This window comes from Taeniopygia guttata, chromosome 1A (assembly GCF_048771995.1).
Source record: "Taeniopygia guttata chromosome 1A, bTaeGut7.mat, whole genome shotgun sequence".
NCBI lineage: Eukaryota > Metazoa > Chordata > Aves > Passeriformes > Estrildidae > Taeniopygia > Taeniopygia guttata.
The window spans coordinates 43,184,996-43,199,223 of NC_133025.1; the positions used below are offsets into that span (position 1 = coordinate 43,184,996).

At 35.8% G+C, this 14,228-nt stretch overlaps 1 long non-coding RNA gene across 3 annotated transcripts in view; it reads right to left on the minus strand.

The window, feature by feature from the left end:
• The window catches only part of LOC115492399 (uncharacterized), a 126,586-nt gene extending 112,432 nt beyond the window's left edge, over positions 1-14,154 (minus strand). Inside the window, exons 1-4 of one of the 3 annotated variants that reach the window (XR_012053485.1) lie at positions 10,393-14,154; positions 9,787-9,831; positions 8,691-8,816; positions 7,583-7,676 (exon numbers count right to left, since the gene is read on the minus strand). This is a non-coding gene — a long non-coding RNA (uncharacterized lncRNA). Of the gene's footprint in view, positions 1-7,582; positions 7,677-8,690; positions 8,817-9,786 lie in introns of all 3 variants that reach the window. The other 2 variants (XR_012053486.1, XR_012053484.1) reach the window with 2 other exon arrangements.
• Positions 14,155-14,228: the final 74 nt, after the last annotated feature.

Sequence of the window (14,228 nt, forward strand, 5' to 3'; positions counted from 1 at the left end):
AAAAAGAAAAATAACCTATGGCAGCTATTGCCAAAGTAAACACATCTTGTTCTGAAAACCTGCATGTTCCTCAGTTACTTTAAGAGTAAAAAGAGCTTTTAAAAAGTCAATTCCATTTATTGCCTCCTGGATTTTGGTTTTTGGTTTTGCTTTTGTTTTCTTTTATTCTGGCAATGGGACATTGTTGTTGGCATTACAAAGATCTGACATTCATAAAAACAAAACAAAACAAAATAGCTGTGCTGGAAATCATGAATGTCAAATAAAATTGAGAATGCTAGCACATGCTGAGTCTTGTTCTCCAGCATGTTAACAGAAATGCATTCCAAAACCAGGTTTTATCCTAAGAAACCCTGATCAGAGGTAGAAATTCTTCTTGCTATGGAAAAAGAGATAAATGGGCAAAATGATAGTCATTATTTATATTACTTTTAATGCTTAAAGTCTTAAGTGGTTCATGGGCATACCACCACAGACATCACTTATTTTTGCATGCCACATGTCATCACAGGCTGTCAGCAGTGACAGCTGACTGACAGTTTATCTCCTTTTGCATAAATAAGACATTGCTACTGGTCAGACTATCCTGCTCCCAATGGAAAAAAAAAATATCAGGAAAAAAACTGTTTCTTTCTAGAACAAGGACTTGAAAAAGTAGGACTTAAAATGTCATCTAGTCCACTGCTCTACTCCAAGGCAGGACTGCTAGGGTTTAAACAGTATTCTGAAAATTTTTTACTCTCTATCTAGAATAGCCTATATCTGATTACGAGAAGATACAAGTGAAATCAAACCTCCCCCATCCCAGAAGAGGCTTCTGCACACTAGTTATGGAAAAAGATATGAAGACTGATACTGTAGGAGTTGCACTTTAATTACATGTTCTGATCTCTGGCAGGCTGTTGGAAGCTGCGTTTTGTGCCTTGAAAGTGATACTCTAAGTTTGAAAATTCCTGAACACAGGAATGTCTAGGTCAGTAGACCTTGCCATTGGCTTACACCAATTTGGTATACTGTTAGCATATCAGAACAGTGACCAACAATTGTCTGAAAAAAAAAATACAGAGAAATACATTTTCTTCATCCATAAGAAATTTTGTACATACTGGTATCATTAGACATGTAAACTGATATGATTGACTTGCAGGTGAGCAAGTAGTCCTTTCTAACCAGTGAATAACAAGAATTAATGTTATTTAATCTATCAGGTGATAGAAGGGATCTAAGTAACTGAATGGTTTGTGTTCCCCCCAAAGACAATGTGATTTTAAGCCTGTTTTCATAAGATGTCTTGAATAAACTTATTTCCATTCTGGAGATATTTATATTTCCTAACTGCAATCTTACCCATTACTTCTATGTAAAAAAGTCTCAGACAGTAAAAACATTAAAGCTAAGCACATTTTCAGAGTTGTTCTCCTGTTTAGTCATCACATTTTGGGAACAAAATGTTGCCTTTTGGTTAACGAGTGAATATCAGAAATACCATATGCAATGAGGTTCCCAAAATGGTGGCTGGTAGCAGCAGCAAAGTGCTTTCACTGATGAAAAACCAAAAACCTTAATCCACAAATTAAGTGCCATTTTATTAACTGCAGCTAGTATGCACCATAAAATCATATTTGTTATATTTTTTTATTTTTGCCAATCATATCTGCCTTACCCTTTTTTCATACCTGCCTTTCCCTTTCAGTTCCATTCTTTTTCTTGACTTGACTTTACTTTCAGATAAGTCTAGAACTCACTTAGAACTCACTGCTTACATGTTCTCAAACAACAACCATTTCGTTCTTGAAAAGAGCTGAGGAGCAAAAAAAAAACCAAAAAAAAACCCCAAAAACCAAACCAAAACCAAAACCAAAACAAAACACCCCCCCCCCGCCCCCAAGATAACTTGCAACTATGTCAGTTTCACAAAGACGGCAGTTTGGGATGTTTACACTGTTAGAAGAGGGAGACTTATTAAAGGAAAGTATACTATTTCAAAACAATGTAAGAATTACTAGCTTTACTTTACATTATCCTTGCAAAATATTTCTCTAGTATTTACAGAGACCAGTCTGGCCTGGATTACTGTTTGAAAATATTCCTTGTTCATAAAATCAACATCGCAGCTAATGTGAGTCTAGCTGAGTGACTCTTGATGAGTCATTTCAGTTACTACTTAAATTACCTACTTAAGTAATTTTGATGCTCATTTCTGCACAAGATTACCATTAAAGTCATAGAAATAATACTACTAGATAAGACAGTGATCCTGTTGTTTCCAGAAGCACTTGTAAAAAAGAAAATCCTTCAAAGGATAAGAAGTCTTAACGTGACAAGTTCAAGAACTGCCTGCCCATGTGGGATTTTTTTTTAATTACAGGAAATCCATTATTTGTACATCAAATGCCCAGCCTTGATTGCAGTTGTCCCAAGTTTCTATTCTATAGCCATATACTAAAACATAGTATCAGAGACAAATGTGAGAATGTTGAGAATGTAAAATTTAATTTTGCTTGAACTTTTATAAGACATCCACATTTACCTTACTAAGTAAAAATTTTTCAGAAATACAGATATAGAGATAATTTGAGTAGTATGGTTTTCAATTATGGCAACAAAAATACAGAAAAATACAGGATTGATTTATTTTTTAGTAGGAGGTGAGGAGGTGAAAAGAATTACCAAATATTGAAGGCTTTTATGTGTGACAAGACACAAAATAATCAGTATTTCTACCTGCATCCATTTAATCTCTCTTAGGAGTCTTCTACTCTCTTAAAAAAATGCATACTGAAAATACTACTCCACATACTAGCACAAATATAATTAGCACACACTATCAAATAAATATTTTATCCAGCACCAATAAAGAGTAAGTACAGCATTGTCACCAAATTTTAAGAAGTCACCAAGATGTACAATAGGAGATGAGGGCAGAGAGTAGATCCTACTTCTCCTCTCTGGACTGCATACACAATCAATAATCAACTTGGCTAAAATTCTTAGTGGGAAGAATTAACACAATAGACTTATACTAAGATATACAGCTGACCAAAATGAGGCACAGGAGGAAAAGAATAACCATTTGATCACTTCTACCTTTTTCTGTCCAGAATTCAGCCTTCCGTGCTCTGCAGCCTCTTTACAGCACCCACTAAACTTCTTGGAAAATGTCCTAGAGGGCAATGGTGACCATTAACTCTGATCATCCATCCCAGGAAAGCTGTTGTCATAGACAATCCTATAGCATCCTGTATGTTTTTCTACAGTGAAATAACTGGGGCACAATATTATATTTCAAGAGAGTTGCTGAATATGTTTCAAGACTTAGAACCTGTATGAAGGAAAATACTTGTACGTCTTTTACAAGGTCATTCAGGCTATTCAGTGAAGCTGTTTGAAACTGAAGAGCGATGGAAGCATCAAAGTAAGTGAAATGTAAACAAAATGCAAATTAAATGCTAGAACTATAAATCAATTAGCAGCTTTCTGGCTTTTGGTTTGGGTTTTTTGTTTTTGTGGTTTTGTTGGTGTTATTAATGCTGTCTGCTGGATTACAGTCAACTACAATAAAAGGTGAAGCAATCTTTAAACAGACTACCCCTTCACATAGCAGAACAGTCATAACTGCCCTTCTACTAGCAATGGTTATGGCTCACACAGCTTCCTTGCTGCCAAGATAACCTTATCACTGTAGAAATAGGCAGGCATAAAGGGAAGAAAGGAAGAACAGAAGGGGAACTGGGAAACACAGATTTCTATAAAAGCAAGCATTCAGCTATGTCTCTCTCTGTCCTTAATAAAAATTCATTGCCCCTTCAGCATACCCAGGAAGAGTCACCCATTCCCTGGCACAACCCTCTGTACCTACTCTCAGGTTGGCTCCACATATTGCCTTACATTGTTTCTGAGCACATTCTTTTCCCCACACTCACTCAATCACACCTTCTTCCTCTAGTACTCTTCCACTTTTAAAGCACAAATATATTACTGACAAAGCTGAAATTTCATGTTATGTTACATGTGGACGTTACTAAGTAAGAAGGATGAAGGTCAGTGTGTTAAGAAGTATTTCTTGTGGCTGCAGAAAGAAAATATGAAGTAGAGTATGCATTAGTTAGCAGCTAATGAAGTAGAGCCATCCAATGTTTCACATGAGAAGTCAAGCATGAAAGAACATCCTGTCTGAGCTTCTATTATACCACATTGAACAGGTGCTCCAGAGTTCTTATGATGAAATAACATTATTTAAGTAGCTGGATTCATAAAGTATTACTCAAAAAGAAAATATATGAAAGTATAGTTTCTTTATATTATTTTACATTTAATATTTGGTTTAGTATTTAAAGTCTATTCACTAAGAAAGGCAATGAGGTAATACACTGTACATCAAGCTGAAGCTCATAATGTGGCAAATGCTTGATAGCTATAGACATGAAAGATCTCTTCAAATATCTGCCAAGACAGAAAAGTTATGGTTGCATCTGTAGAAGTTTACAATCCTTAACATAAGCATGAATTTTACAGTACCTTTAGTAATTAATCTACTGAAGCAGTTTCTCTGAATGAATCAAAATCATTGTAATAGGAAAAACAGTGAAAGAACCAACCTTACCTTAAAATAAACTACCAGTTCTATACAATGCGCACACACAGTATTTAAAAACTGTTGAGAATGGGTAGTGCCAAAATCCATTTCAAATTTGTAAAGTACTTGTACTGCATGTTCATTCTTTGTTATTTAGACTTGATTATATAAGAGGCCTGTACATTGAGTTCAACTGGGGACAAATTGATTGGCAACATTACTTCATAGTTAAAAGGGACTGCTCCAATGTTACTGAACAAGGAAAGCATGCCACTGGAGTCAACACAAAGCAATTCATGTGTCATTATTACTAATTTTCCAAGGTCTAGAATGAAATGGTTTTATGATCTCTAATACTAGGGCAACATTACATCAAACTCACAACACTCTTACCCGGCATAGTACCAATTCCACAACTGGATCTATTCAGATCCCTTTCACATACATGAAAGGCCCAAAAGACTTTACAGACCTTTGACAAAGTCCATCTGGCAGCAGTCTAGATATAAATACTACATAAAACTGATACAAAGAGAATAACACTTCCCAAGGGAAAAAAAAATAGAAGACAAACGGAAAAATCTTTGAAGTAATCAGAGAAAATCAGGAAAGGAAAGACATAGAAGCTCAAAAGCACATACTCACCATTTATATTACAGAATTTTAATTCATGTGTTCAGTTTATATTTATTTTAGTGGACTTTGTTTGGTGCTATTTACCATGCATCTCTAGAAATTATCTGCACTTTTGGTCCTACTATCAGGGGAAAACCAGTACCCATTTATAAGAAGTCCCAGCATTCAAGTACAAAATCTGATTTCAGCCACATTTCAAGGCAAGTATCTTGATTCTAACAGATGATTTCAAAAGACATGTCATCACTTTGAATAGCAACAAATTTGCAGTTGCAAATACAATTGATCTTTTAGCATTTCCCTAATCAGAATATGACTTGTGAAGCCTATGGCTTCTAACCAATCTAAACTAGATTTGTCCTCAGTCAAATTCTAAATCCTATTTCAAATTTAATTTTAACCACAATATCTTCATTTCCTTTAAAACTCAAATTGACAAGATCTGTAGTAAAGCACTGTCCTTGGTGGATCACTCTTACAAGTTTCCTGCTAATACTAGCAGTCCATGGGATCTTTGGTCTTTCCCTAGGATTAGTGTTCATTATTCAGGCAGAAGCAAAGAGTGACAAACACTGAACCACAAAAATCACGTCTATAATTGTCATTAGGAGAAAAAAGAAAATGTTGGTTGTGACATCTTTTATGCTTCCAATACTGCACTGCTGTTGCCAGAATTTTCTTTCCTATAAAAATATGGCTTATCTAACCTCTTAAAAATAGTAAAAGTAAGGTTCAAGAAATAATATAAAAATCACAAGAAAGCTCACCACTTTCCATCCTGTGAGAAATGTTAAAACTGACTACTAAAGTTAGCATTAAGGTGTACCATAAAACCTTATCCCAGAGTTTTAATTTATATACATGTAACTTATGAAGATACACTGTCTTTTAAGAAATTTTTTTTTTCACCTACCCTTTGTCTGCAGTGAAAATATTAAGTACTCATTCAGAAGAATTATTTTTAATTTAATCAGAAATTGTCTTAATTTATTACTACTTTATTCAAGAAAAAGTAATATTAAAATTTATGTTAAATGGAAAATTAAGCTATAAAAAATCAAATTTTAATTCTAAATGTGCATAACACTGCTAAAATGTTATAAGCCCTCTACACTTCACTGGACCTGTTGAGAATGAGATGACCTCATCAGCATCCCTGAAAACTCATATGCACAGTCACAAAAGTGAGGGAACCTTGAGATTAAGCTGAAAAGAGTATTTTAGGAAATCTTATGATAATAATAGAGCTACAATGTCATAATGTAAGGTAACTAAGATTACATGAACAGTTCTATGTAATATAGTCAGTGAAGTAAACTTACAAAGCTTGCACAAGAGTGGTGGAAGGATGAAATTTGTTGAGGTAGTTGTTTAATTTAATAGGACAATAAGTGAAGCAATTCAGCAAAGGTAGAATATTTTTAAAAAGCAGACTTCCAACAAGGCTATAACCTGAAGAGGCATTGTCTATCAGTACTAGCAACAGGCAGACTAGAGAAATCCTAAAATGATAACAAAACTTTTCTATTCTTCCTGAGAAACACTTATTACCAGAATAGAAAACATTTTTATTCTATGGAGGAATCCAAAACAGCTGAATTTCATCCCAAACTCAGGAAATAAGGAACTTTAATAAAACAATGGACAGATGAACATTTACTGTGGTTCAGCTTCAGAAGCAGTAACAATAGAAAAGGTATTAATTTACAGCATACTTACAGTAAATACCACTGCCATCAATATTTTAACATTTGCTACCTAAACAATAGTAAAATCTGAACCTCATTACACAGAAAGATATGAAGCTGTTAACACATAGCTCAATGACAAGTTGAATTACAGAATCAAACACGCCCAGTCTTTGATTTGAAATTGTCCACATTTATTGTTTCTCAGGACAAAGTTCAGTAACCATTTACTCAGCTTTTACTGGAAACAAACAGTAGTTATTATAAAGTAGTAACTAAAGTCTGATATACTAACTTTGGGGAAACTGCAGGAGGGAAAATCGATTTTATTCTGTGTAACCATATTTTTTGTATAAGTTCATTTTTTTTTATATCTTCCTAAAATTTGGGAGATTGAAATTACTATTAAGAAAAATTATATTGATGGTGAATGCTTCTCAAGACTACCTACACACAAATAGCAGACTACTCTCACATTAGTTGTATGAGAGGAAAAATATTTACAAAAAGGAACAAGTTTCAGTAGCGAGTTATCAAAATAAGCAATTTAAATAATTTAAATAAATTTAAATATTTAAATAATACATGTGGATTGTGCAATAAAGAAAAGCACTCACTCAGAGCACTTGTCAGAGTAACAACTAGAAGTTCCCTACTTGGCTTTTCCTAACTTGGAGCTTACTGGGTCTCAATGCTCCAGCCATCCAGCCATTCTGATGATCTTTCTCAAGTCCAGATTCTATCTCACAGATCCTGGAAAGTTTTCTGGATACAATCTGTCAAGATAAATACAATTCTTCAGTAACTTTTTTATTTTTTAGAGGTAAGTTGAAGTTGGCTAGCTCTAATAACATGTTCATGTTTGAATCCAGACCCCATACCAAACCATTTTATTGTGGCCATACACAGAAAACATGTATCACCTGCTCAGAAGCTGAGCAACAGAACCCAAAGCATATGGAAATCACTAGGCTAAAATCCAGAGCCATCATAGTGATTTCCTACTGATACCAACATGTACATTTATATGCAAATTTTCCATTTGCCTAGATTCCTTGCACGATTTTCTGTGTGCAAAAACAAACCAGGCACACATCTGTGCCTTTGACCTCAGCAGAGCCCTCAGGCACAGCTTAAATGCTACCTTCTGCTGGCCTCTTAACACCAGGAGGTTCAATTCTTAAACCGCAAACAGCTCTGCTGCATATATTTAGTAACAGTAGCCAAACCACAGTCTGAAACAAAAGCACTGAAATATAAGTGATAATACCAGGCCCCACTGTAATTTAGGTCCAAAGCCAGTAACGCATTCAGTCAGCAAATATTCCCAGAGAAACGGAGCAATGATCATCTTGCACGTCTGGATGTTTTCAAGTAGCCCATAATCAATCTTAGGAGTCTTGTAATGGGTCATAAAGATGATAATGACTAACTATGATTAAAATTTTGTGTGTTACCTATTATAAATCTGCTCCACCCATACTGTTTTACATATCTAACAGCATTTTGGAGTATTTTTCAACCTAAATGATCTTCTAATTTTATCATATACTCTTTCTTAAATGTAGCTTCCAACAAGAAATATTAAGCCTGAGTAACTGTATAAGGGTCAGGAACCAGCATTTTGGAATTAAGTCTTGTGATGCAAACAGTGGATAGAAGCACTCACAGTTTTTTATTGCCTTCTCTGCTACCACACCTTTGCAGTAACCACTTTTTCCATTTACCTTTGAAATTCAACCAGATAAAAGAGCAAATTTAGTAAGTGTTTACTGTTAATGTGGAATTACCTTTAGTAGTTATCTCAAGTATTTCTTCAACTCACAGGTGCACAAAATAACTTCCACTTAGCACATTTCCTCGTAAAACATAGTTTGGTCCAAGGCCCCAGTGTTTCTGCCACAAATTACATTTTTCTACAGTCAAAAAAGATGTGCATTGTCATTCAAACTCTTCTGCTAGATTTATGTAAAGTCATATCAGAAATAGACAGGGTCAAATAGTCAGTAATAAATAAATAACCTGTTCTATGAGACTTGAGTGCCAAGTCTAGCCAAGAACACTTTTGTTGGATTAGGAAAGAAGATTGTGTAAATGACATTCTATTCTTCCATTTTTGATGCACCTCATAATAATATAGTTACCCTTTTATTATTTACCTGGCTTCCAACAAGTAGGTTCTGCCAGAAAGAGCTGCATGGTTTTGATGTAAGGCCACAATAAACTCTTTCCCTCAGCCCATTGCTGGAAAACATACTGCACAGATTTAGTCAAACAGAACATGTGTCCATCTCTTGGCAACTCAGTTCATGGTCCAATTTCCTCTGTACATTAAACTAGGACATTGGAGCAGCTGGTATTTATTACAGGCTTGCTGCTGCTCTGGGTGTGATAACATCTTAACCACAGGTAGACCTCCAAAATTATTTGGGTATTTTCACAGCTTTGAATAAGTCAAGTCCTATCGTTCCAAGAAGCCAAACTCCTCAAAACCTAAACATACTTTATCCCTTTTTATTCAGGAAACTGAATGAGGATCAACAAAGAACCCCATACTATTACAATCTTCATGGATCCACACTTCTAATTTTCTTTGCACATAAATCAGGATTTCATTGCAATCACTGGAAGGCATAACTTTATCACTGAACAAGCCTAGTAAGTCATATAGTCTCTCCAAACTACATCCACTTGCATTATAAGTAGTCCACTACCAGAATTAAATCTAAACTTGAATTTAAAAGGTGTTATGGCAACGAATTTATAACTAAGGAGGAGATACAATTAACAAAGCTTTATGGCCTTAGGAGCTTAACCCCAAATTTAAAATTACATACTCTCACAGAAAATCTGAAATACCTAACAATGATCTTAATTTCTACTTACTTATTCCAAAGAATGTGGACAGATCCTTCAGATTTTAGATTGTCTCTATGATAAAGATAAAATAATTTTGTATTAGTTTAAAAATATCTTCTTCAGGTACTTTGAATGAAGTTGAATATTGTCAATATAGCTTTATCACAGAAGCCCAATAATGTATGCTAAACAGTTATGTAAAGTAGTACCTTTTCTATTTTGCTAAATTAAGGTTTGAATTTTAAGCAAATCTGAACCAATCAGAATTCACTGAATACAAAAAAAACCCCACAAAATATAGACAGTTCTCTAAATATATAAAAAATAAACATGCTCAGATGTCTACATTCAAATGAATATAAGTCCATTTAATTGATTCCCCCTTCCAATTAAATGGAGACTATTATTCATCCCCATTCATAAGCATTTGATACTAATCCCTATCTCTACTGGCAGAGTCACTTTTTCCAGACATCAAAGCAGTGCTAACTATACTTTTTGATAAAACTCAAGATTATAAAGCTGGACTGGCAGACAGTAATAATGTAATTGCATACAGTTCATACCTGTTTTTCAACAATAAACCAAAGGAAAAATAAATTGTTGGCAACTGTAGCAGTGGTCTAGATTCACCTGAAAATTAGGGAGCCTTGTGGATGGTGAATGCAACTCCTACTACAGTGAGCATGTATGTGTATTCAAAGTGCAGCTGACAACAGTCAGGTGACAATCTGTCTCTAAGGGAAAAGATAATGAGAGACTTATTTCATAAAAGCTTCTTTATGTAGCAGCATGATTTAGAAAGATGTAAGTGTTCCATTTTTCAAAGTTCTTCCTGTTCAGTGTTTACCAGAAGAGAGTGCATGTATGAATTGGCAAGACTTTTGCATACTTTTTGGCACTTAAAAGTATTTTAAGACTAATGCTGGCATTTTCATAACAGCTAAATCATTAAAAAGATAATATTTTAAGTCTGCAGGGAAGCTGGCTTGGCACAGTTCTCGTTTGCTCACCTAAAGTAATTTTTTTCCTGCCAAATAGATAAAATCTCAGAAGAATCACTACTCCCTCCTATTGTATCTTGATGAAGTAAATCAACTTAAATAAGAACTAACCCAATTAATCCTTACATTTTCCGTAAACCAGATGTTCTTCTATTCAAATATGTTCAAGATTATTTTCTAGGTTTGGGAAAGCTGCTGACCAGTCTGGCTGTCAGGCTAACCTTTCCAACCTCTACACTGCAGTTACTGTAGCTTCTGCTGAAATTATGACCAGGCTGTAGATACAGGCAGCCTTTCACCTGGCCACAGAGCAGCTGAATGAGGACCTACTGTTCCAAAAGCCCATGCTATGCAGCACTAGCAGGATGCATTCTTAAGACGCTGTTCTCTCCTGAACTTTGGGATTTTTGTGCTGGTTTAGCTGTTGAATAACAAAAAAAAACTGTTATAAATGTGTCAGAGCAGATCACAACCTAGAATAATAACTAAAGACACCAGTTTCCCTAATATGAAGTCATTAACTGGATGTGCTATTTGAAGAGGTGACAAAAAAATCTTAGGTATCCATTCCTCTCCAGAGCAAATATTAAGTAAAGGACTAAAAGTACCTCCAAAGCAAATATTTCTTTTTTATTAACCATAATAAACTAAGAGTGGCAAAGAAAGTCACATAAAACTTGCCACAACATAGTTATTGAGCACTGCAGTTTCTAATCTCAGCAATAAATGTAGGTCAAGGGAACTGGAAAATCTAATTACTCTGTAAATTTTTAAACCTGTTTCTTTCTTCTCAAGGAAAAGAAAATTGTTCCTTTGCATTTAAGCAGACTTGACTTCAAAGTGCAACTACAGCTAGGTAAGAAATAATTTTTGCCTGAATGTAGAGGTTTTTGAACGTTCTTCTTTGCACCCTGTGTTGTACTCAGGGTACAACCCTGGGCACGCAGCTCTGGTTCACACTTGTACTCAAGGTATCAGCACTTCACAATTATTAGAGCTAAAACACAAAATCCAGAGACACTTATCAGAAAAAAGCAGACCAAAAAAACCCCCATCACTGAATAAAATAGGTCTTTGGTACCACACTGCAGCAGTTCCTTTCAGCAATATATCCCATTTGATACCCACTATTCTACACTGCATTAAGAAAATACAAAGCAATGCATCGTTACAAAATTATTATGAATATAAGTATCTGATAGCATTATAAATATTGATTATTCCCTGATTATATGACCTTTTCACACAGTCGATGTTGATTTCAGTGTATACATAGACCATATTACTTAGATTTGCAAGAAAAAAGAAACAATTGAAAAAAATAGAAAAACTTTGAAGATTCAAGCCTCCTGATGACTCCAAAAACCAAGGATTGTTTAAGGATCACATTTCCAAACAAAAAAAAAAAAAAAAGTAATTTCAGGTACTTAAGACGAATTCACAGCACAATAAATCTCAATTTCCCTCTCAAAACAAAAATCAAAAACAAACAAAAATATTAGAAGCTGTAACTACAGCCAGCCACTGACTGGCCTGTCTCACGGAGCTCTGTCTTCCAGCCCTTACCTCTGCAATACGTGACAAGAATCTATCTGAGTTTCACAACAGATAGATTTGTGTGTTGTGTTCTGATTTGGCAGTCAAATCTTTTGTTTGTTTTTGGGGGTTGGGAGGGGTGAACTGTACAGAAGTGGAAAACCTGGCCTAAGGTCATCTGATCTTTGGACAGTGCTCCCATTAAGTATAAATCCTATTTTTGAACTTCCTCCAATTCCACGAGAGGTGACGCCTCCCAAACAAATAAAACAAAAAATAACAACAAAAAGTTAATTCAGACAGATCCATGTGGAAGACTAAAAATGGGTTTGTATTGAAAGCTAAACCCTGAAACAGTAGCTCAAGGAACCACCCAAACCAAAATGAGTTCTGCCCAGGTCTGTTTTAAAAAGCAAAAGAATGACCAGGGTTTTTTTTTGCTTTATGCATTTGATGAATGGCATCTACCCGGTTTATAGAGATGTAACATGTGTCTTTTAAACTACATAAGAATTCAGCAGATTACACCATACTCCCTGCTCTGTATCATGGACGAATTTATGAATACAAGCATCAAAAGCATTCCTCAGCATTCTCAAAGCCTTCGAATATTAACTTGGTAACCTTTGAACTAAAAATTTCAACTTCTAATTAGGTATTGGTCCTTCTCTAATATTAAAAAAAAAAGCAAAAAACAAAACCAAAAAACTTATAAGAATTTATCCTGACTGGAGATCTATTAAATTGCTAAAATCATATGTAGCCTGAGGCCTGACTGGTAACAAGCAGCAATAAATGAGACCTGGATCTGCACTGAATGAGGAGAAAAGGAAATCTTATCTGCCAGTCCATTTGCTAAGCGGCAGAAGTGGCAAATTGGCAGAAGCTGTCTTAAACACATATGTTTATACAAGTAACTAATGTGGAAAAGCAAATTAAATACGGAGTTTCTTAATCTCTGGGTGTTTGACTTTACAGCTTATTATGGCTTTGGCAAAATATTTTAACTCATTACAATTGTGTTTTTCTTCCTTCAGCTTTCATGGTTCTGAAGCGCGATGTTGCACTGATTCATTACACTTAATTCATATTCTGAAGAAGAGAAGGTCCAAATTTCACTAAGGACCAGAGCAACCAGTGATGACAATCCAATCTCCCTTCAATGCATGCCATAAACAACATGTAAAAAGTCTGACTTGTTACGGATTAACAAAACTGTTGAAAAAATATTAGGATGAAAAAATAGGTGTTATGGAACAGCAATAAACCAGCACATTGGTCCACCCTAGAAGCACAAGAGAGTCTGCTGAACAGCAAAAAGATTCAGATGAAGGAAAAAGTATATGGAACAGCTCAGATGGGACAGTTTTACAGTCACACCACTGCAATGAGGAGACACTTCCTTTCCAACACGGCTGAGTAATCTTTCATGCACAAGCAGTGAATGCATTGATGACTGTTTGCAGCTGACAGCAATCCGGGGACACTGAAAGGAATAACATTTTCTTGTTCTGCTTTTGGATGGGTTTTGTGAGTTGTTTGGGGTGTTATGACAACAGCCCAATGATAATAAAAGTATTGGAGGTACTTCTTCCTAGCCTACTGGCAGCACTGGGGAGGCCTTTTGTTTTATCCTGAGCTCGCAAATAATATAATACAAACGAAACAAAACCAGTCTGAGCTGCCCGCCCCCCAGCATGCATAGAGCATGTTTTCCAAACACGTTATTTCCAGAAGGGGCTAACATACACTGCCAAAGCCGCGCTCTAGCTACGGCACTCGAGCCATGCGCATACCCCATGTACCGCGGAGGGACACCCGCTCCGCCTCGCACACCTCCGCCGGGCTCGGTGCCGCGGGCACGCGCCGCGGGCACGCGCCAGGCACCGGCCCCGGGGCGGCGCCCGCCGGCCCGCGCGCTGCCCGGGC